This window comes from Sinohyriopsis cumingii, chromosome 6 (assembly GCF_028554795.1).
Source record: "Sinohyriopsis cumingii isolate HCF-2022 chromosome 6, ASM2855479v2, whole genome shotgun sequence".
NCBI classification, from domain to species: domain Eukaryota; kingdom Metazoa; phylum Mollusca; class Bivalvia; order Unionida; family Unionidae; genus Sinohyriopsis; species Sinohyriopsis cumingii.
The window spans coordinates 144,293,786-144,316,019 of NC_142966.1; the positions used below are offsets into that span (position 1 = coordinate 144,293,786).

Genomic DNA, 22,234 nt, shown 5'->3' on the forward strand with positions numbered 1-22,234 from the left:
AGTTCAGTAAACCTTGTTAAATCAAACACACTATTAACTTATGACTCTTCCAGTCATATTTTTTTTCTGGCGTATGATCATTTGACTTGTACAAAAAAGAAGATCCGATTCCAACCTGTCATTACATTGAACTTATTTTATATATATTTGCCATCACAAACATGAATCACGAACAATATCTACGTCTGGTAATGATATCAACGTCATAATAAGCCAAAGAGGCTTTCTCTCAAATTGATATAGAAGCTCACAACATTTCAGCGCTATTAATATAAGTTACAGCTGGAATAATCTTCATGTACTAGTGTGTGATAGGTTTGGTTCCTCGTCTGACTCATGTCTAATTATTGCCTCACCTACAAGCAAAGTTGAATGTTTGCATAATTACCGTGCCTAGAAGCCCAGACCTGTTGACTGAAGTAGCAAACATTCTGGTGTTTTTCAAGGGCTAAATTTCGTTTCAACAAGTTGAACAAATTTACTTTAACCAAAGCCATTTATTGTCCCGGTGGAATGTACAGGATGAGCAGATCACGTACGATCACCTCTCCTTTTTTAACCACATAATTCGGAACGCACCAGCGCGAACAGAACAAGTCTTAAAGTGCGGTTATTTCTGCATTCAAATGTTGGGGATTTGGACTGGGCACATAGTCCGCTATAGAAGAAACATGAGCACACACACACACACACACACATACCCCCATATATATATATATATATATATATATATATATATATATATATATATATATATATATATATATATATATATATATATATATACTTACTTTAAAATGGATACATATTGCCAAAAATACGAGTTATATTATTCTCATTTGTTTTCGAAAAACACTTAAACTGTTTTACGTTCAATCCTTAGCTTTTTTTAACTAGTTTCATCAAACATTTCTCCTGCAAATAGTGTTTACTGTGTTCTCAATGGGCATTCATTGCAATGTTTATAATATTTAATAAGTTTATAATATATTTTACCATATATTACCCTACTTTCTTTTTAACGTTTCTTTTCCAGTCTGCATTTTGACACTACCACAGCACCTTCAAAAAAATTCCCAACAATGCGATCGTGTTTGATTACTCTTCGGAACAGGGTGCCAAGAGCTCGTTTAATCAGCGGAAACAAAAGAGAAAAGAATACATGTAATCAGCGGTGTTTGCTACTAGCTATCATCATGTAATTAGAACGACCTTTTGTGACGTTAGGCCATAAACAACATTAACGAAACATCGGACTAGCATGTAAACAAGACAGTCTGTTTGTTTTATGGCCCATCTTGACTCCTAATAATGAAGAGTCAAGTGTAGGGTAAACTTGGCCATTTCACTGTCTATCTAGGATGTGGTGAGGGAACTAGGTGTTTTCAATGGAGACATACGAAATAATCATACAGCTTGTATCCAAATACTGTATGTGTAACACTTATCTGCATACTCTATATACAGCACCTATCACACACTCAGTGTATGACACCTATAACGTGTCATTTAACTGTATGAAAGTAGCTCATTATATCAGTATCATACTAAAATACACTAGCTTCTTCTGCATTGAGAGGTCAATGTGTGTGTGTGTGTGTGTGTGTGTGTGTGAATGGGTACATATCTACTTATACTGGAGAAAAAAGGAAAAAATTAACTTTTTTGTTGTCAAAACCAGTCCCCCATACATCACAACCATACATGCTAACCTGTTAACTGATACACTGTAATACATTACAGTAATGTGGAAATATGCATATTTTCTAAAGTACAAAAAGACTGCTTGAATTATGAACTTGGACATGAGATTCTCATTGATCTCCCTTGCATTACAAATGACATTTTAATGGAAAGTTTTGCCCAAGTGTGTGTATGAGCCAACAATTTCAAGTGTCTGATTATCACAGGAGAAAACCAAGCGCTTGACCTTCATGAGAGAAAAAATAATATTGTTTTGCTTTTAGTTTTAAATCCACTTAAATTTAATTTCAGTTCAATTCAAAATATGTACAGAATGAAATGTTCCTCAAGATACTCACTTTAGAAAAGAATACAGCGTCATATGCACACAAAATTGATGAGTTGTGTGTTTTCTAAATAAATAGATATGGTGGTGCTGACAATATCGAGATGGTCTTGTGAGCTATTCCAATATTAAACAATATTGGACTGCATTCACAACCCTGTTGAACACCACTATTAAAGGCAACAATGTTCGAGAATAAAGTCTGTTTTTCACAGTATATGCTATAATGTTATATATGTTACTAATTATCTCAAAATCTTTACCATTCATGCCATAGTCATGACAAAGGTTTACCTGTTGAAGACTTTGATTTATTGATAAGTGTTTTTGATATTATGTTCTTTGACGTTATGTGTTCCTTTCTAAAATTATGCTGAACCTTATCTATTGTATCAATACTCCAAAGATAGTTACCTATTGATTGCTTTATAACAGGCCGAAATATTTTGCCAAGACTACTGCTTACAGTAGTTGTTTAAACCATATAAATCACCTATTATACGGGTTGGGTTTATAAAAGACAGTCTACGGAAAAAGGGACAGTCTATATCAATCAGGGAAGAAAGACCTGAATTCAGCACAGCTATGCTAGGTAGTTAATTAAATATGGGACTACGCCTTTTAAAATTTGATTCAGCATTAGGTTAGGTCCGCTAGCCATCCTACATTTAAGTTATTTCTAGCTAAGATTACTTCTTTGGTTGTGAAGTACTTATTCAGTAGAGTATTATATGAAATATCTGGGATAAAATTAGGGTAGTGATTTTCAGTAGTAAAATTTTATTAATTATTGAAGCTCCTATTTATAATGATACTCAATGATGTTAATGGGGATACAATACCCACCCCCCAAAAAAAAACAAAAAAAAAAAAACAACGTCGATTCCTAATCGCGCCAACATACCATGCTTTGATGATGCATGCAAAGACGTCGTCAGGGAACGGAAAAGATCCTTCAACATTTCAATACCATTCCAACAATTAAAAATCCAAATATATGCTGCAAATACCGAGCTAATGCTATTCGTACCATTCGAAACGGTGATTGGCAAATCTGCACATCCTATGTCTCCATTATATCGGATTGGAATACTGACAGGAATAAAAGAAATCTGATGAAATGATCACAACTCTATCAGAAATCTCGAAAATATTGGCCGAAATGTTCTCGAAGAACTCCTCACAAGATAATCCTTCTGGCAACTTGCACCATGCCCAATGACTTAAACCAAAGGGTTCCTCTAGATTTCAAATCTGCTAATGCTAAAGATCGCAATAAATATTTCACTCTCAAGACATAGAAACACCTCTTCATCGAGCCCACGGCGCTTCATTTATACCAAATAATATCAACTGTCAGTTTCTGAAACTCTTTTCTGAGCAAGTTCTAAATACACCGCTTAACATTTCCAATCAAATTTGGGCGACTGGTTACTTACTTCTCTCAGCTGATTACATAAAGACCAAAATTACCCTTGCACCTATCGTTCTATATCATTAACAAACCACACAAGCAAAACCATCGAGCTGACGATAAATGATAGACTACTCTGGTATATCGAATCCAGCATCCTACTATATGACATTTAATGTGGATTCAGACTCCAAAGGAACACAGTACACCATTTTATCGAGCTTAAGAGAATGTATTAGTGAAGAGTTCATACCAAAAGTACGAACAGTTGCCGTGTTTTTCGAAGGAGAAGCTTATGACACAATCCGGAAATACAGCATAAAGAATGGCCTTGTCAGCCATGTTCCTATAGGGACCGACTACCTATTTTGATCTCAATTTGTTAAACATAGAATCTCCGGAATAGGGCGGTATATTGTCAGTCCCTCTATTTAACATCTGAAAGAACTTCTTTAATCCAGAAATTTACTGCTCATAATATGTTGACAACTTTTTGATCTGCTATGGTTCAAAGAGTGAGCATACAATTGAATGTCAACTAGAGTTGAGCAACACAACGTATATAAACAGGAAGAAAATAAACGGCTTCTAAATTTAGAATTCAACAGCTGAATGCATTTCATGATAACTCAAAGTTATATGTTGACGGTTGTCTTATTTCTGTTGAAGAGAAGAGCAAATTTGAAGGTCTTATTTTAGACCATAAAACTTACATTGATTGTACATAGTAGTTACCTCGTGGGTGCATGTAAGAAAAAGCCTTGTATTTTGCACGAGTTGTGTCAAACATAATGTAATACCTAACCCAGCAAACCAAAATATTAGGCCCTATTAAAAACTACAATCCTATTCCAATAGTAATACTAATAATGATAATGTAAAAACATGAAACAAAGTCAGAAAAACATGAGGTAGTTCACTATGTTGTAATACCTTAATGGTATTGTGAATGGAGTTTTGCATGCACATTGTCCAATTAATGTGTGAAAATTATTGGATGATTAAACGTTGAGATGTGAGATAATGTTTGAACTACGAGACTTTGGCATATTTGATCATGTCATATTTATCTGTCACTGGAAACATCTACCACGTGTGAATTACTTCTTCCGTTCCTGAACGTATGCCACCCACCCACCATTGTTTAGATCGCCATCTGCATCTCTTATAGATGTTTACTCAGTGTGTTATACCAAATGTGAGTATAAAACCTTGCTCTGGTCCTCGTAATGTCACGCTGTTGTCATGCCTATTACTGAATTCGTCAAAGAAATCATTTAAAGACATCAACAGTTCTACAAGCCCTTTGATATCAACATTAAGTGGAAAGAAGTTCGCATTATAGCAGTTATTGTGCCATATTCATTTTCATGTTGGACCATGCGTGTGTCGTGCTGGAATTTCACATGAATAGTTTAGGAAATGAATTATCTTACCTTCCAAGATTTTGGAAAATCAAAGCCAGAAATATGATGTTAGTCCATACATTAGTGACTTCAACCATCCGGTGGAGTTTATTACCGAAAAAGCGGAGATGCAGGATGGTGATGGAATCAATGTGCCCAGCCGAAGAATCACATTTCTTTTGTCAGACATTTTGTTGAACAGTAAGTTAGAACTAATGTTACTGTTCATTAGTGTGTGTGTGTGTGTGTGTGTGTGATTTGGATTTTTAACGTAGCTTTAACAATTTTTCAGTCATATCGCTACGATGTCTGCAGTGTGAGAGTTTATAGTGATGTCTAGCACTGGGGCATCATGCCGCAGACATGTAGCATGATGTCCCACCCAGTCACATTATCCTGACACCAGGTCGACCAGTCCTAACACTAACATCTTAATGCTGAGCGCCAAGCGATGGAGCTATTAGCACCATTTTTGTAAGTCTTTGGTATGACTCGACCGGGGATCGAACCCACGACCTCCCGCATCTGAGGCGGACGCTCTAACCACTAGGACACCGGAGCGGTCGTTCATTATTGTAAGTTCTTGGTTATGTAGAACTTGTTATTTTACTTTGATGTGCGAAATAGTATGCATTTGGTAGGGTCTATTTCTAACCGTATTACGACTCATTGCATCAGCAGTACGTTGTACTCTCGTTCGATTCGTATCGAAATGCACTTGTCCGTTTCGTTCAATTCTACTTAATCATAGGTATGAATATATAAATAAGATTAAAAGTAAAACCGCACACCACGGACAATGACAGGACAACTTAATTCTGTCTACATTTTGTGTGCAGAGGGATTTTTCCATGTTGTTTGAACAGTTGACTCGGTTACCGCCATGGCTAACCCTAAGAAGGACAAACATTAATTGGCTAACTAAGGTCATGTGACGTGAATATGAGTCTATAAATATGAGTGCAGACAGTACACGAGCAGATAGCTGTCAGAGCGGCAAAGTATGAACATCTAGGTAGAACATAATTTTTGCCATCACTTATATATTTTTACATAACCGATATTAACTTTGGCACTTTAAAGTCCCAAAACTGAATCAAATTGTTAAGAGAAGTTTTAAATAGATTTATTACATGATTGATATTGAGTTTAAATGCTTTATAATTATTATAATTCTTTAAAGCCGCTGCTATCTCCCACCACACTGCCCAAGTACACTAGTACTAAAATTATTTCTTTTTCATTGAGATCACGTTACTATGTCAAAATGTGTTACTGTCACACAAGACTGCTCTATATTATCAGATGTGTGTACCCTCCTAGTGTCCGTTGGTAGTAGTGCCGCACATTCTTGTCGACTTGTGAGAGAAGCGTTAACTGCATGACGGCGTACCACCATAGATAATCTTGGACTTTTTAAGTGAATGCCGTTTATCCAAGAAATTTATTAATTTTTAAAGGATTTTTCATGTGTTACCTTTATCAGTTGTTGTTTTTTTTTTTTTAAATTAAATTTTATAGAATTTAACATCATTACGTTTTATGTTTTATCTGTTTGTATTTGATTATACATTTGTTTGGAAGTGTTTATCAGCCTAAATTTTTGTGAAATTCAGTTTTATATTTTGCGAACTTAAACTTCTGTTGGCATTACAGAGCCAATTTAATTAAAATGTGACTTCAGACACTGCTAAATACAGATATCATTCTCACCTAAAAATGACCTTCAAATAACTAATAATATTAATGTTGAATAACAAGGAAACATTAACCTATCAACGACTCATCGATGAATGCGCGGGGTTGGGGGAGGGGGTAACAAAAGCATTGACTACCTAAAGGCTATACGTGAATATCTTTATTGCCATTTGTAAAAACGCAGAAAGTAATCTTAGATGATCTTATTTGCACGTGCATCTTACATCAGCTAATAATAGTTAATCCTGTATATGTTTTCACTTGGTCTCATAATGAGCTGTGAGGGTCCGAAATCTAGATGTAACATTCATTATCATTTCTTCATCTATACTGCTTTCCTTGGAATTCGATAATCTTTTATGTCATGTGAACTCAATAAACATTTTGTTTCCTGTTTAGTCAAGAATGGTTTTTACTGTACACAACAATATTGCGCAATATAATTGCTCCATACGTTTTGTGATACGCAAAATGCATACATATCAGAAAGAATCCAAGAATGAGCTCCATGTTTTAACTTTTGAACCTTCTGGTTGATTTTTTTCCTTCGAAAGCAGCTTTTCCATCCAAACAATTCACTGAGTTTGAAAATATTTGTAAATAAGTGATGCAAATTAATTGTGTAAGACATCGTGTAGCACATGACATTCTGCGAACGTTTGATTCAATAATGTGAATGGGTTTAACTTCGGACTCTGAAGTCCATTCGGAACGCCTCAGACTTTGCCCATGTAACACACCGTAATGTTCGAATGAAACTTGTTTATGAAGTGTCATATCGACGACATGAAGTACTAAATTTAAGGAAGAAATTAAAAAAAGTAACCAAGATAAGAAATTTGATCCAAATTTATCAAATTTAAAAACTAGATCAGGCATGTTTTGATCAGGGCAATATTGGTCCATTTCTAAAATAGTTTTAACTCATTACATCATGGCTGACACGAATATTTACCTGGATAAATACAGCATTCAAGACGAGAAAAGTAATATAATCAGCTCTACTTAGTACCATCACTACTTCCGCTGTTACATTTGCTACAACTACTACATTACTTTTATGAGCAGAAAAATATGCATGCATAAACACCACACATAAAAAATCGTGGACGATAACGATTTGCATTCATCGAAGAATCTGTAATTATGTTTGACACTATTTTTGAAGAAAAGGATAGGAAATTTAGCCACAAGATGCATTTAAATTAAAGAGACTTTAGTCTGCATTAAGAAGGAGTTTCCTATCACATATTGTTACAAGGTCACTCTACCTCGTAATTTAATTTCACGAGATACGCGTAGATTGATAAGTGAGCATACATTTTGTTAAGTTCAGTTCTGCAAAAATGAAAGAGACCAACTCGATTCAAACTACGCGTAGGTGAACATTTGATAAGAATCTGATATAACTATCGTCATAAAATAGAATTAGATCTACCTCCAGACACCTTCAATATGAATCTAATTAATATGGTGCAAAAGCGATTAGAGGATTTGAACTGGTGGCTAGATAAAAATTGAAAACAAGTCGCCAACATCGACTATCAATAAAATTGGTAATTTATGACATATGAACAGTTCCCCTAATGGCGCAGTGAAATTTTATTTTTTAGTCGCATTGCCAGGCTGCTTCCTGGATCACCTTTACCGTCAAAATATTTTAAAGAGTTTATTTAAAACCAGCAGATTTAGGAATACAGTAGTCTAGAAGAGAAAAGTTCATAACTACTACAAAATGTATGAAAATGATATGCCCAGGGACGTTAATATCCAACCCTTATGAAGATGAGAGGAATCGTTTTTGGCACTTAAACAAGTCTTATTTACGTGCTTATGCAATGTCACTGAAACATCTACTGTTCTGTTATTATCTACTAGATGGTTCAAGATCTACAATCGCAAATAAGCCGAAAGTGTTTGTTGATACAAAAACTCTGCTACCGTAGGTAGGTTTTCTAAATAAGTACATTACATGATTTAAGCTAAGTGCAAATTAATAGGTGAAAAAGTCAATAATGAAGTTTAGAATATGTAATTATCGACAAGACGTACTGTTCAATAAGACCGTATGTTAATATTTTATCATTCTCTGCCTCGGTACTCATTGACCTTTACGATCATGTCCTCTTTACTCTTGCTTCTAATTTAAATAATCCAGACTGACGTGGTTTATCGCGGATAATGCTCCAGAAACCTATTTACTGTGTGTTTTGTCTTTTAAAAAACACGTGATCAAGTCTTACTGGTTGCATACGCATCTGTTAAACTTCGCCTGTTATTCAAGCAGTAAGTGTATGTCTCAGATCCAGTTAGCAGTCGTCTAACTTCTTATGCTGACAATACCCGTTAAATTTACAAAAGAACTATCGACGGTTAACGCGATATCTGCAAACTGAATGAAGAGAGATCGTTATGATGCATATATTGATTTGTTGTTGTTGTTGTAGGATTTAACGCCATTTTTCAGCACACGATAGGCTATACATGGCGGCCAGTATTAATGGTGGAGGAAGAACCCGGGAAAACCCCGGAAAGAACCACCGACCCACGGAAAGCTACTGGCAAGCTTTCTCCCGTAACCACATTGGCCGAATCCGAGACTCGAACCGCCGCAGAAAGAGGTGAGATGGCAGTGATCCGTAACTGAGAGCGCTTTAGACCACTCGGCCACTCGGGGCCCCGATGCATATATTGAAATACTAATTGCAGAGGTTAGAACTATCACCCTAAAGAACTAGTTCCCTTTAAATATTGAATTTCATGCTTGATATATCCTGCATTTAATGTTATTGGACAATAATTAAGTATACCCAATTTAATGAACACAGCTAATTGGACAAATGTGTGTTGATGGCAGACAAATAAAAAATGGACCAAGGAAATCTTGTCACGCTTTCACACGTTAAATCTGACCCCTGGTTTATTACAGTCTTGAAATCAAAGCAAGATCCAGTAGGTACGAAAGTAAGACATATGTTAGAAATAAGTCTAAAATTTCAAAACTAAATGCAGTGAAACAAAAAGTATCATCTTTAGATGACAGTTCTACTAACCCATACTTGACGTCGGGTCCAACATTTATTGATTTTGTATTTATTTACTTATTTATTTATTTATTAAATGATCATGACTGGGTATGTATCGATGAGTAAATTTTAGCTGATTACTCCCAAAGTTAACACGGACACAAAGGGTGTGGTATGTATATTTAATTTAATTGTTTGTTAGTTATATTTTAATTACATTTTTATTACATGCTATTGTAATGTAACATTGTATGTTGGACTTGATCTTGTCCTAAACTGAGTTATTTTCTGCCTGACCCAAGTTGACTTTTTATTTTATTTATTCATAGTAAACATCTAATACATAGCTAAGTTATTCTCTATGTGTGTGGGCTTAATATCAGGATCTTTATTAATAGAAGAAGTAAATATGTTTATTTGAGTCAAGGTGTCGGACTTTAATAAGTGAAATTTACAGTACATGGCTTTGATTTTGTAAACATCATGATCATTCTAGAAGGTTATTTTCCATTAGGTAATGATTTTTATATATAAGAAAATGGCAATTGTGACCCGAGGTCAAGTAGAGAACTATCTAATCTTTTCGTGCTTTAACATCTTGCACTTTCAAGTTGTATATTTATGTTCTGAGCAGTAGTTTTGGGCTGGAATGTTTCGTTCAAATTATTGAATTCATAGAGAATATTTGCTTGAAACGAGTGAATAACGGATATATTTCATCGAGTGGATGAAAAACTCAGTATTTTCACGAGTGGCAAAGCCACGAGTGAAAATACTAGAGTTTTTCACCCACGAGATGAAATGTATCATTTATTCACTTGTTTCAAGCAAATATTCTTTTTATTTTATGCTCACATACGTTGGCTGCCTAAAGTTTGTGACACAGTGAATTAGCAGATTTCTTACGGTAATGTCAGCTGTTTACCGTGCATGTTCTGCTGTGCTATGTGTACCTGCGCACAAAATTAGTTCCACATCAGAATGATAAAAATTAACTGATATTTCCAGAATAACAAACTACAAGTTTCAAGGATAACAGACAGGGATTATTAATAAGAAAACAACCACAAGTAATTCATCAATGTATAATTGTTTTAAAAAAAAAATTAAAACAGAAAATCAAAGTGAGGTAAGTATGTTCTGACCCAAAACGTAGTTCCTGTGGTGAAAAAATATTGTTATTTTTTCACTACAGTGAAATAATAATATTATTTTAATTAGAAAATCAAGTAATTCACTGCTTAGCATAAAATAAAAGTGGTTATTTTCTCTGGAAATACAAAAGAGCTCTGATTAGATTATTGGATAGAGACATTTCACTTGAATTTATGGTATCTTCGAAACTTGTAATAATATTTCTGTGATTCAACAAAAGACTGTTGACACATCAACACTTTAATAGCTACTACAGATACGTCATGGACTTCAGTTTGGGATTTGTTTCGGAACTTTAACTGAATTTTATTCAGGACCTTAAATTACTAGGACTTGTGCCTGTAATTCTTAGATTATTCTGGCATTTATTTCGCAATACCGTAAGTTCTTTTTTCTCATTTTCACTTTGTATTCAAGGGAAATAAATTATTTGCTCAATTTTACAAAGCTTGTTGTTTTTCACTCTTCTCAGTTACTTATTTTAATAGACTCGTTACAAGTGTAAATCTAACTGCTCACAAAGTGAAAAATTCCGATAGACTTTACATTAACGTTGTGAGTGATTGGGTAAAATGACATTTCAGTTTATATCTAGCGATGATAATCCTTATAATACAAATTGCCCTCTTTTTCTTCTTCAAATGAACATATTTAATCAACAACAAAATAATTGAATTAGGTAACTCTTACGCCTCTTTTTTGAGCCTATTCGCGTGCCGCACCCGCACAGAATCTCACGTGTAGTTCTCAAAATGTACCATTGTGTCCATAAAATTTAGACGAGTATGACGTGACCATCTATATAAAAAATTAAATTATTTATGTATTTATTTGTATCACAGAGCCCAGCTCTAGATATCACATAACAACTATTGTTTCAGCCATGAGTGATTTCCTCTGTTCGATAATTTGCTCGTTTAAGTTGTTAGTAAGAACATCAAATTATGGCTCACAAAAACCTAAATTATTTTGTTTCTCATTTCTATATCATTATGAAATACAAATCGTACATCCTTTTATGTTCGCATTGTTTACAGCGAGTATCTGGACCAGAACTTCCTTGTCCGAAGATTCTGAAAACGTTTTGGGATTACTAGTACATTCATATTGGAAAGATGCATGTTTCTATTAATCAACACTTAAATACAATGATTTATACAACTCCAGACTTACTACCTATTCCCATCAATTTGGAAACTTTCAACTAAGGATTTGTCTTTTCAAATTTGTCACCTGACTGATACATGATAAAAAAAAGAGTCATGGTTGTTACGTAACAGCTGTGAAAAATTTCCTGACATATATAAGCGCTGTCAAAGTCTAAAGTTATTTAATACACAAATTAATATAACTTGACAGTTTCGGGGTTTTAATATTTTTTGTATAATTGCGTTTTAAACTAAAGTCTGTCATCCCTGTACGTCATCTCACAATACGTTACATACATACTCACTGCATGTCCTTGCAAAAGTTTCAGCGCCTATGATTCCTGAACAAACCGCTGAGCCAGGGTATTTCTGTCAATGGTGCTCAAGCTTCTAATTGAATATACATGCCTTTGTCAATTAAGTTTATGGTTCAGCTACCAAAGCCGCGCACATGTTGAGTACAGAGTGTTTCAGGGAATTGGGATTCCTAAAGCTCACGAATGATTACAAAATAGTTTTAAAGAAAGTGCTTAAAACGATTAAAATGACATAATGGGTTACATGTGCATTGGTTGCTAAACGATCTCTTTATGGGAGGCTACTCTCTGCTGATAATGAGACTGATACTCAAATAAACAGGAACGGCAAACATCCCTATCTGCAATCGTTGGCGAGTTTTGTTTCAGTATCCCCCCCCCCCCCATCGAAACAATTATTAGCGTACATGTACCCTCTCGCTGCTGTAGGAAGGTACTGCTTTTCCTCGATGGTACATAGACAAAATCCATGGCCAGCCCAAATTAATATTACTAAGGTATTTCTTCCTTTTTTAATTAAGTTAACTCTTTCTGTCTTGAAAATGCGCATATTCACCCCAAGGAACTTGGTTGCATGTATTGAGAAGAGAGAGGGGATGCAGTCTTGTCCTAGACTTAACAAGGGACAAGGGGAAAATATTATCCTTTGAAATTAGTGTATTGATTTTCATCGTGAGTAAATACAATTATCAGTAACATTAAGCCAACCCCACCACCACCATCACAACCTCCATGCCAGACTTGAGCTGTGAGTAGGGTGAAAAGTTGATGTTTGTACTTAATTGGCTTCGTTAGTTGAAACACATTTTACTTCATAAATTAGTAGTTGGTGATTACAAGATGCTTAATACAGAAGGTTATTGATTAAAACGAAAGCCAATAGCTTATTAAATTCTTTTCCATTGATTATACAAAAATGTAAATATGTGTCAATATATCACGGATGATATTTAGTTGTAATGACAACACATCGTAAATATATGTGACAATATCTGACAGATGATATTTAGTTGTAATGACAACAAATCGTAAATATGTGTCAATAAGTGACAGACGATATTAAGCTATGATGACATCAAATTGTAAATATGTGTCAATATATGACGGATGATATTGACTTGTAATGACAACAAATTGTAAATATGTGTCAATATATGACGGATGATATTGACTTGCAATGACAACAAATCGTAAATATGTGTCAACCGGCCCGCTTTGGCTTTCTTCCATCGCTATGCAGCAGAATTGATAGCCGCCAGATCAGGGCCTGGGGAAAAAGTGAAATGATATATATATATATATATATATATATATATATATATATATATATATATATATATATATATATATATATATATATATATATATATATATATATATATATATATATTCATACATTAATACAGGATATATTTCATCGTGTGGTCCCAAAAACGTGATATTTTACGAGTGGCGACGTTTTTAGTACCACAGTATGAGATATCTCCGGTATTAATGTGGGAAAAGAACATTTTCTTTTTATTATAAACTAAACTTGCTCAAGAATCGAAGTCTAGAAGAGTAAACTAACTTACTCTTCTGCACAACACCCTAACCCAACCCCATTTTCGTAAATTCACCTCACTCAGCTTGGTCATATAAATATACAAGAAGTAGGATTGGCTTGACCTAAACTGTCGGAGTAAATTACGATTTTGCCATTTTGTAAACTATTTGACCCTATTTGAAAACAATGCAAGTCCGATTCAGCAAAGCATCACAGCCACATGTACTTGATTCGGTGGTAAACTAACTTGTACACTCACCAATTAATCAGTGAGTATACACATTAGTTTACCCCCGAATCAGGTGCCTGTGTTGTCAAGGTAAGGTAGTAAGGGGAAATAACAGAGAAAAGAGAACGGCGTCTGGTCGAAATTTTCTAAATCAAAGATTAATTTCCATGTCTGAAATGTATGGCAGTTTCTATTTATTTGTTTAGCTCACAAAGTACCGGTACTTGTTTTTGTTGTTGCAGGTACCAATTTTCTAGACACACACAGCAAATCGTCGCACGGCATTATAAGGATATATTTTTCACATGTGAAAATATAAGAATGGTAAAAATTATTTCGCCATGATTCTGGGGTAACAGAAACTTTCCGGTGATATATTCTGAAAGAGTATGAGCTGGGTGGAGCTTGAATAAACCTCAAATGTAAAAAGTGGCACCGTATAACTGCTTTGACGACCGTTGCCTTAATTCCATCATAATAATTTCAATGACTGTATGACGTTTCATTACTAAATGGAGCATATCTCCGTTTGTTGAGCAGATATAGGGAAGTAGCTCACGAGTGAAGTGGAACCATTGTATTGTTAAGTGTGGCGAAGCCACGAGTGACAATAAAAATTGTTGCCACTTCAAGAATGAATTATTTCCGTATATCGACTAAAAAAAACGAAAATGTTCGTTTTTTATGTTAAAGGAAAAGCCGACGATTAGCACGTGTTAACTCCATTCTGTGCCAATGCAATTATAGCTGCATTATAAATTCGACAAAAAGTTCAAAAAATTTGCAAATATATTTGGGACAGCGACGTTTGAAAACTGTAGAGTGTACATATAATGCTTCAAATGATGTATTTTGTCAAAAAATGACTGTTTTCGTGCGAAAAGACATTTTTATGCTTGTTCACACATTTCATGAGCGGATTGATAATGTTGGGTAGGGTAAATAAAATGATAACATCGTCGTATCTGACAGATTTAAGAGCGTTACATCTTTAAACAAAAGATCATAAGTTTACTTGAAAAGATTTTCATTTTTTCACTATGATGAGAAAGCCATCGTGCAGCCCAATAGCTTGTCTTATCATTTGCCGTATTTCTTCATTGGTGATATAGTCTTTGTATGTGACGCCGAGGATCTTTTGGAAACAGCTCATCTCTGTAGCCTGTATCCTCTTCTCCAAGTCTGCTGTTATGGTCCATGATTCACAGGCATAGAGAAATATGGAGATCACCAGTGAGTGCATCAGTCTGACTTCTGAGCTGAGTGTGATGTTCTTGTCCTTCCAGATGGGATTCAGTTTTGTCAGTGCTGCTATTGTCTGTGCAATACTGGAGATTATTTCAGGCTTCGATCCTTCATCTGTTACAGTTACCCCCAAATCCTTGAAGCGTGGACTGTTTCTAGCTTTGTACCTTGGACCCTGATGTCAGTGCTACTCCTCGGTAATGATCTTTTCATCCTGTGGTTTTAGTCTGTTCAGCAGTATCCTTAACATGACTTTGCTTGGATGGCTTATGAGACTGATTGTACGGTGATTTTGACACTGTTGCAAGTTGACTTTCTTGGGGAGGGTGATGATCAATGATTGGTCCATGGCGATGGCCATACTCCTGTTCGCCAGATCTTGTTGAAGATGTTTGTGAGGGCGCTAATCATTGCTTCTCCCCCAGCTTGGATTAGTTCTGCTGGGATGTTGTCCACTCCTGCTGACTTGCACTTTTTCAGTGATCTCCCTGCGGCTTCTACTTCTTCGCGTATGATAGAGTGGTTGTCGTTGTTAGTTGCTGGAGAGACGTTCAGTACCTCTGGATCTATTGTGGCTCGGTGGTTGGAAAGTTCTGCGCAGCACTCTGTCCATCTTTTCAGAATATCTTTTTCTTCAGTTTCCCGCCTTGTCCTGTAAAGAGGTAACCCGCCGTTGTTTTGTGTTTGTTAGAACATGGACCAGTTGGTATGTTTTCCTGCTGTTGTTCCTTTTCAAGTTTCCTTCAATGTCTTTGGACATTTCTTCTATCCTTTTCTCTTTTGTTTTCTTCCAGCTTTTCTTGACTTCCCGGTTGACTGCCTTGTACTGCTCTTCCCCTTTTGTATCGTTCATTTTCTTGTTCAGTTCCCTCCTCTTGTCAGACAGGTTCAGAACCTCAGCTGTGACCCAAGGTTTCTTGACTGGGCAATGTCTACAGAGGATATCGCTGGCTGTTTCGGTCGTTGCTGTATTGAAGGTGGTGATCAACGTGTTAATGTCGGTATTGGCACATGTTAAGATCTGTATATAATGATGTGGAAGGAGAGAGGTAGGGAGTGAAAGAGAGGAGGAGCAGAAGAAGAAGAAAATGGAATATGCCTAAATATGTAAATTCGGGTCTGAATAATACATACAAAGGCTGTCATACTTCCTAGGTGGAAAAAGAAAATACTCCCAGAAGTGATAGTGTCACTGTGGCAGTGAAAGTGGAATAAACGCCTATCATTTCATAAGAATCTATTTTTATGACATCCAGCCACGTCTGACAAAATCTTACTAATTAGGAACGTGTGGCAACGAATTTAAATTATTCGACTCGCATTGAAAAGAAACGAGAACATTCCGAATGAACGAACCGCAAGCATGCGTATTTTCTATCATATTTTTCCCAGACTAATATCTGCACATGTTCAGTGTAGCTACCGTCTGGGCAGGCTGAGACTACGTCGGCTGCAGAATACAGGGTATGTGTCTTCTCACTCGTGCTCAGTCAGTTGCTAGAGTCTGCAGTGCTCCAGCCGAGTTTACATTGATACTGTTATAAGCCATTGTTTTCACTACATTATGGCCTTTTTAATTTATTCTAACATTTTGAAATCACGTTTTCACTATTTGTCTCATTACAAATAATGCTAATTGCAACAAAAAATTATAAAATATTTTCAGCCATTGCTCGCATAATATTCTGCACTCGTTATCGTCCAAACGAAATGTGCCTGTTTCTTCCAGCTTCTGTGTAGAGCTTACGATTTCTTACCTGACGAATATATGAGCCATCTTCATTATATATACGTTTTCTTGCTAACAATATGACTATCTGCTGATTTATAGTAATGGAACCTGTTTACATATTTTCATCGAATATGTTCTTCATCTAGTTAATGAGTATTCTAACTTTACGTTTTTAGAATACAGGTCAGTCCCTTGGGTACCTGCTGGCAAAACAGAGTGTACCATTATGTGCAGAGTTATATGTACTAGGGAATTATTTATTTAAATCATGAAGTTGTTTCAGTACATAAAAAATGACTCGCCATTTCCGGCATTGGTTAAAACTGACGACTTTCTGAATATTATTTATTATCATTCTATTTAGCATATGAGAGTGACGTGTCTTCGTACAGTGTTTCAATCAATACAATTTGTTTTTATTTTAGCACTGATAGTGATGACAAATGTCTTCGGGATTGGTTGAACTGCGTCACCGTGCATAATAAATTGTTTTTCTTGCAAACAGCTATGTGACTTGCCAGGTGGTATTGATCACAAACCGATACAACCATTTTCATTTTTTGTTTAAAAAACCCCTGGTATCAACATGTTTTCTTAAACTTTAAGTTCTTAATCGATTTCTTAAGAGATTATTATTGTGTTCAACTTTCACAATATCAATCATTATTTAAGTCTGTTTGTTTTTCTTTCCAATTTTCCTTTTCTGACCATGAAAACGTCGTCGTGGAGGATCTTTTTCCATTGTTTGAATCAGCTATTTTTAGCTTTGAAAATGTTACACAGGCCCTTACGTTGTCTAATTTTCATGATGAAAATTCCCACCTACGCTGATAGTCTTCAACTTAGCAAGTCCAGTCTCAGCATGAATTCAATGATAAAAAACTAACCAAGTTATCACCTTTTTGTGATAGCAAAATTTATTCAAAGCTTTACTGGAGAGCCAAGAAGTGTAAAAAAAAGCTCAACAGCTTGATCTCGCCATAACAGAGATACGACAACCGTCAAGATGCAGCGTTGGATCATCATGAATCGTAATCGGCAGATGTGCATTTAGTTAGCTTTTCACTTCAAAAATTTGAACCCGTTGTTCTCTGCCCATTTCTGTACTTTGTTCTATGCTTATATGTAGTTAGTGCCATACCATACTTAGTCAGTGATCTACATCAGACCAAAAAGATATCAACATATAATGAGCAGTGATTTCTTGGATTAAGGCATTTCACTGTGCTGTTAATTTTGGTGTTGAATAGGGCGACAATATGTTGCCCTGCGGTACAGCAGTCTCCTGAGCAGAGCTTCCAGGACTGGTGGCGCCCAACTTAACCCTGAAGTTTCTATGTTTAAAAAAATCTGAGAAAAATTATGTAGGGGTCCCCTTAGACCTTGGACTAATAGGTTGTTCATTATGTCTATGTTCGATGTGGTGTCGTACATGTTCTCTAAGTCGAATAAGACAGCAACTGTATCTTCTTTCTAAAACTTTTAATAAATATTCTTAAGTCTGAAAAGATGGCTTCATGTGTTTCGCTTACGTCTGAATTCACATTGAACGTCTTATAGCTTGTTTGATCTCGATACCAGAATAGTTTCTGATCTATCATCAACTCCGTAGTTTTGCAAGTACAGCTTGTTAATGATTTGGGACTATCGGCGGAATGGTTTGTTTGGTCTTTTCCAGATTAGGGTATTACTATTGCTTCTCGCCAAGACTGCGCGAAGTCGTCAGTTTCCCACATTGTACTGAACATATTTTAGCAGTATATTTAGAGCTGCATTAGGTAAGTATTTCAGAAGTTGATGGTTGATAGTATCTTTTCTGCTGAAGTTTCTTGGACCATTCTATTTTCTTAAATATTATTGGAAATAGCCACTATTACATAGGTCGTCACCAGCTTCACAAAGGAAGTCAAGAAAATGAGATGGTCTGCACATCAAAAGACGAGTAGTATCCTAACGCAGGATTCTGGTAGGTACACAAAATATTACTAAAATGAATAAGACTGGATTGAAACAAAATCTTTCTTCTTCGACCCAACGTGTGTAGTGGCCGTTAAAGTCGCGAAGCTAAACAAAAGGCGCTGGCAACTGTTTAGTAAGAGTCTGTCACGGAATTGTATAAATCCTTTTATTTATTAAATACATGTACTCGGGTTTCATTTGTTTTTGTATACAACGATACCCAAGGATGATTTATGTACATTCTACAAAGATTTCGAAATAGTGAGTTCGGTTCATCTTATGCCGAACGTGCAAAGTGCTTGGGAAGAACCGAATACTTCCAGCGCACAGACGACGTATTGCGACGTTGTCTGTGTATAAATGCCTCACCGTAAGACTTAATCTTTACATTATGGAACGTCGTGTCAGTGAGCGGTCTACTTTAAGGACTTGCACATCATCAGCTGTAGAGGTATTTGAGTTATTAATTTCTTGTGTATAAGTTATAACTGTTGTACTAACACGTTTATTTTTGTATATTTTCTATGTAGCTTCGGCTTACGTGGTACCATGCAAATATTTTATATTCTTGTTTTGTGACTTAGCAAGAGATTTATATTAGCATTATAAAGTTGCATTTTTAAGAAACGTTTAGTACCGTATGATTCTTGTCGGGCACGACTAGGTTCACTTCTGAACCTGTGTATTGTTTTGTGATTATTGTGCCGATAATGTAATCTGTGTAGCTTACCATATATAACGTCATTACGTTTTATCGTATACGCCCGTGTCATGTATAATACACGGTGTTGGATTTATTTCAGCTGACCAGAGTGATCGGAGTGATGACCAGAGTGATCGAAGTCGCAGCTGTATAGCTGACCAGAGTGATCAGAATTGTCGGAGTGATCGGAGTCGACGTGGTGCCAGCTGCAGAGCTAACCATAGAAGTTGACCATAGCAGCTGTGGAGCTGAACCATAGCAGCCGTAGAGCTGAGTAAACAGTGTTGCTGGTCGAGTAGCAGGTGATCGGGCGTTGCTGACCGAGATTGGTAGGCACTGATTGGTTGATTGACCAAACTGGAATACTGACTGCTTGATTGACCTTTGTGACTGGTAGCCATCTGTGCTGATGATGGAGTGTGTAACATCAATACATGTAATCATTTATCCGTGGGTTAATTTTTTGGGGTTTGTAATAAAAAGTATGTTTTTGATATTATAAATATATTTTAAATAACTGTCCCATTGTTTTCATGATTATCACTATTTGAGTAAATACATTTATACTATACGAGTAAAATACAACAGTTTTACTATTTGAGTAAAACATATCAGTCTTTCATTGTAAAATCAGTGTGAATCATTCACCCGTTGTCATGGTACTGTATAAGGTCATTTTATTCGTATTTTCATTATTTAGTTCGTGCGGATTATGTTAATTGATCCAATATTTGGATATTACACGCAAGTATTAATCATAATTCTTTTCTCATTCAAGTCATTCGTCATTAAACATTGCATTTGTATCACCATCAAAAAGTGTTCTGTTGTAAATCCGAAATCCCACCAGGTTATCTTGTTACAGAGTCAAGAGATCACTTTGATTCGTTGGTGTACTAAGCTGAAGATATGTTGACCAAATGAAAAGCATTTTAGGTAACGACGTACACACGGATACGACTGTTAAGTAGTATTGATAATAATATGGTTGTGAGGAGTTGAGTTATTTATGAGGATGGACGCTCCTCGGGCTCCTTTACAAGTATTTCATGAAAAGCTGCAGTATGTGCTGAACATTGTAAGATTAACTCTGTTCTTTTCTTCTACAACGATTTTTTAGAAGGCAAACGTCCATTGGATCATGCTGTTTACTAAAAGATTGATTTTGTCCATATTTGCCTTTAATCCTCGACATTTCTACTGTAATGTGGTGTCAGATATATACTTTAAAGTGGTGGGAGTAAGGGACTTATGGGCAGGGCAGAATATGTATTAGGCACGGTAGGCATTGTGCCGAATGCCTACGAAACCATGTTACTAAAATGTGTACGCACAAAAAGGCAGAATTATGTCACTGTCAATAGTTTTGGTAAAGAAGTGCCAAAGGCCTACAAGGACCTTCACCCGGCCCTGATTCTGGGAGTCTTCCCAGGTGGTATATCAGGGAGTTCGCCAGTGGTCATATTCTCAAGACTCCAAAACTTATTAAAGAGATTGACATGATCATCAGATCCTTTGGAAGTCTTGTAGATTCTTTTGGTTTGGTTTAGAGCATGCACTACCACTGGTACTCTGCTGATCTGATGGTGGACCGAATTTAACCAGTTTCTCGGTAGGAGAATTAGGAATCTTTTGTGGGACACTGATTGTAAGTCCTCTGGTTTGCTGGCCATTTCGTGTCTTGAATTTTGTTGGCGTTTCGTTGTTTGTAGCATTCGATTATTTGAGTTATCTGATTCACTTTGTTTTGGGTAGCTACAAGCACGGGTTTTGGTGGCATTAGGACTGTGAATTTAGTTTGACCTTGTGGTCATGGAATATCTCTCTGGGTACAGATGTTAGCTGTGAAACGTTTCTCCACTCTAGGTGGTCTGGCGTCGGATTTGTCAGCTATGTTAAGAGGATCTGTTTCTTCCAACAGTTTTCTGACCTCAGGATAGCAGTTGCCTTTATCCTTTTTCACGCTTTGGATCTCCTTCTCTAGTTTCCACCAAAGGCAGTCTCTATTATATATTTAAAAACATCCCGCCTGGTAATTCGCACAAGAGATTTTTTTCTGAGCTGCACGATCTCTCGTGACACTCCTGCCCGCATCTTGGACAGCCTGTTTTCCTCTTTCAGTCATGTTTGTGGTTGTCATATTTATGTCAAATGATTATGAATGAATGGGTCAATGGGGATGTCTTAGAACCCGACCTTGATCGATGCAGGCACATTATCTCGCAGTTTAAAATCAATAGGTAAATGTTTGTTTGTGGGAATCAACTTGTCTTTACAGTAAATGTTATTTCGTTTCACTTGTGAGACGTTCTGATAGCTGGGATTTTCAAGCATCTCAGCCTCACTATAGCCATCTAAATCACTAGATCGAATACCATCTCTTGATGCAATGACAGATTTGTGTGGAACTAACTTAAAGAGTATGCCCACAAACTGCCCTGAGCGAAGTTGATTACTAGTGAGAGCATTGCAGCTACGCTCTACTAATAACTGGCCCAAACTATGATATCATGCCATAATCCTACCTACTAAAACCCGCATAGATGATAACTAGTTTTATATCATTTTGTTCCTTTAAATACTATATATATTTATTGTGCATCTGCCATGCAAATTGACGATTGCAG

General features: G+C 36.0%; 1 long non-coding RNA gene across 1 annotated transcript; it reads left to right on the forward strand.

Moving 5' to 3' along the window:
• Positions 1–288: 288 nt before the first annotated feature.
• On the forward strand, positions 289–20,407 carry LOC149798171 (uncharacterized). The gene is made up of 3 exons (XR_016421979.1): positions 289–604; positions 1,037–1,431; positions 19,708–20,407. It is a non-coding gene; the product is annotated as an uncharacterized LOC149798171 (long non-coding RNA).
• Positions 20,408–22,234: the final 1,827 nt, after the last annotated feature.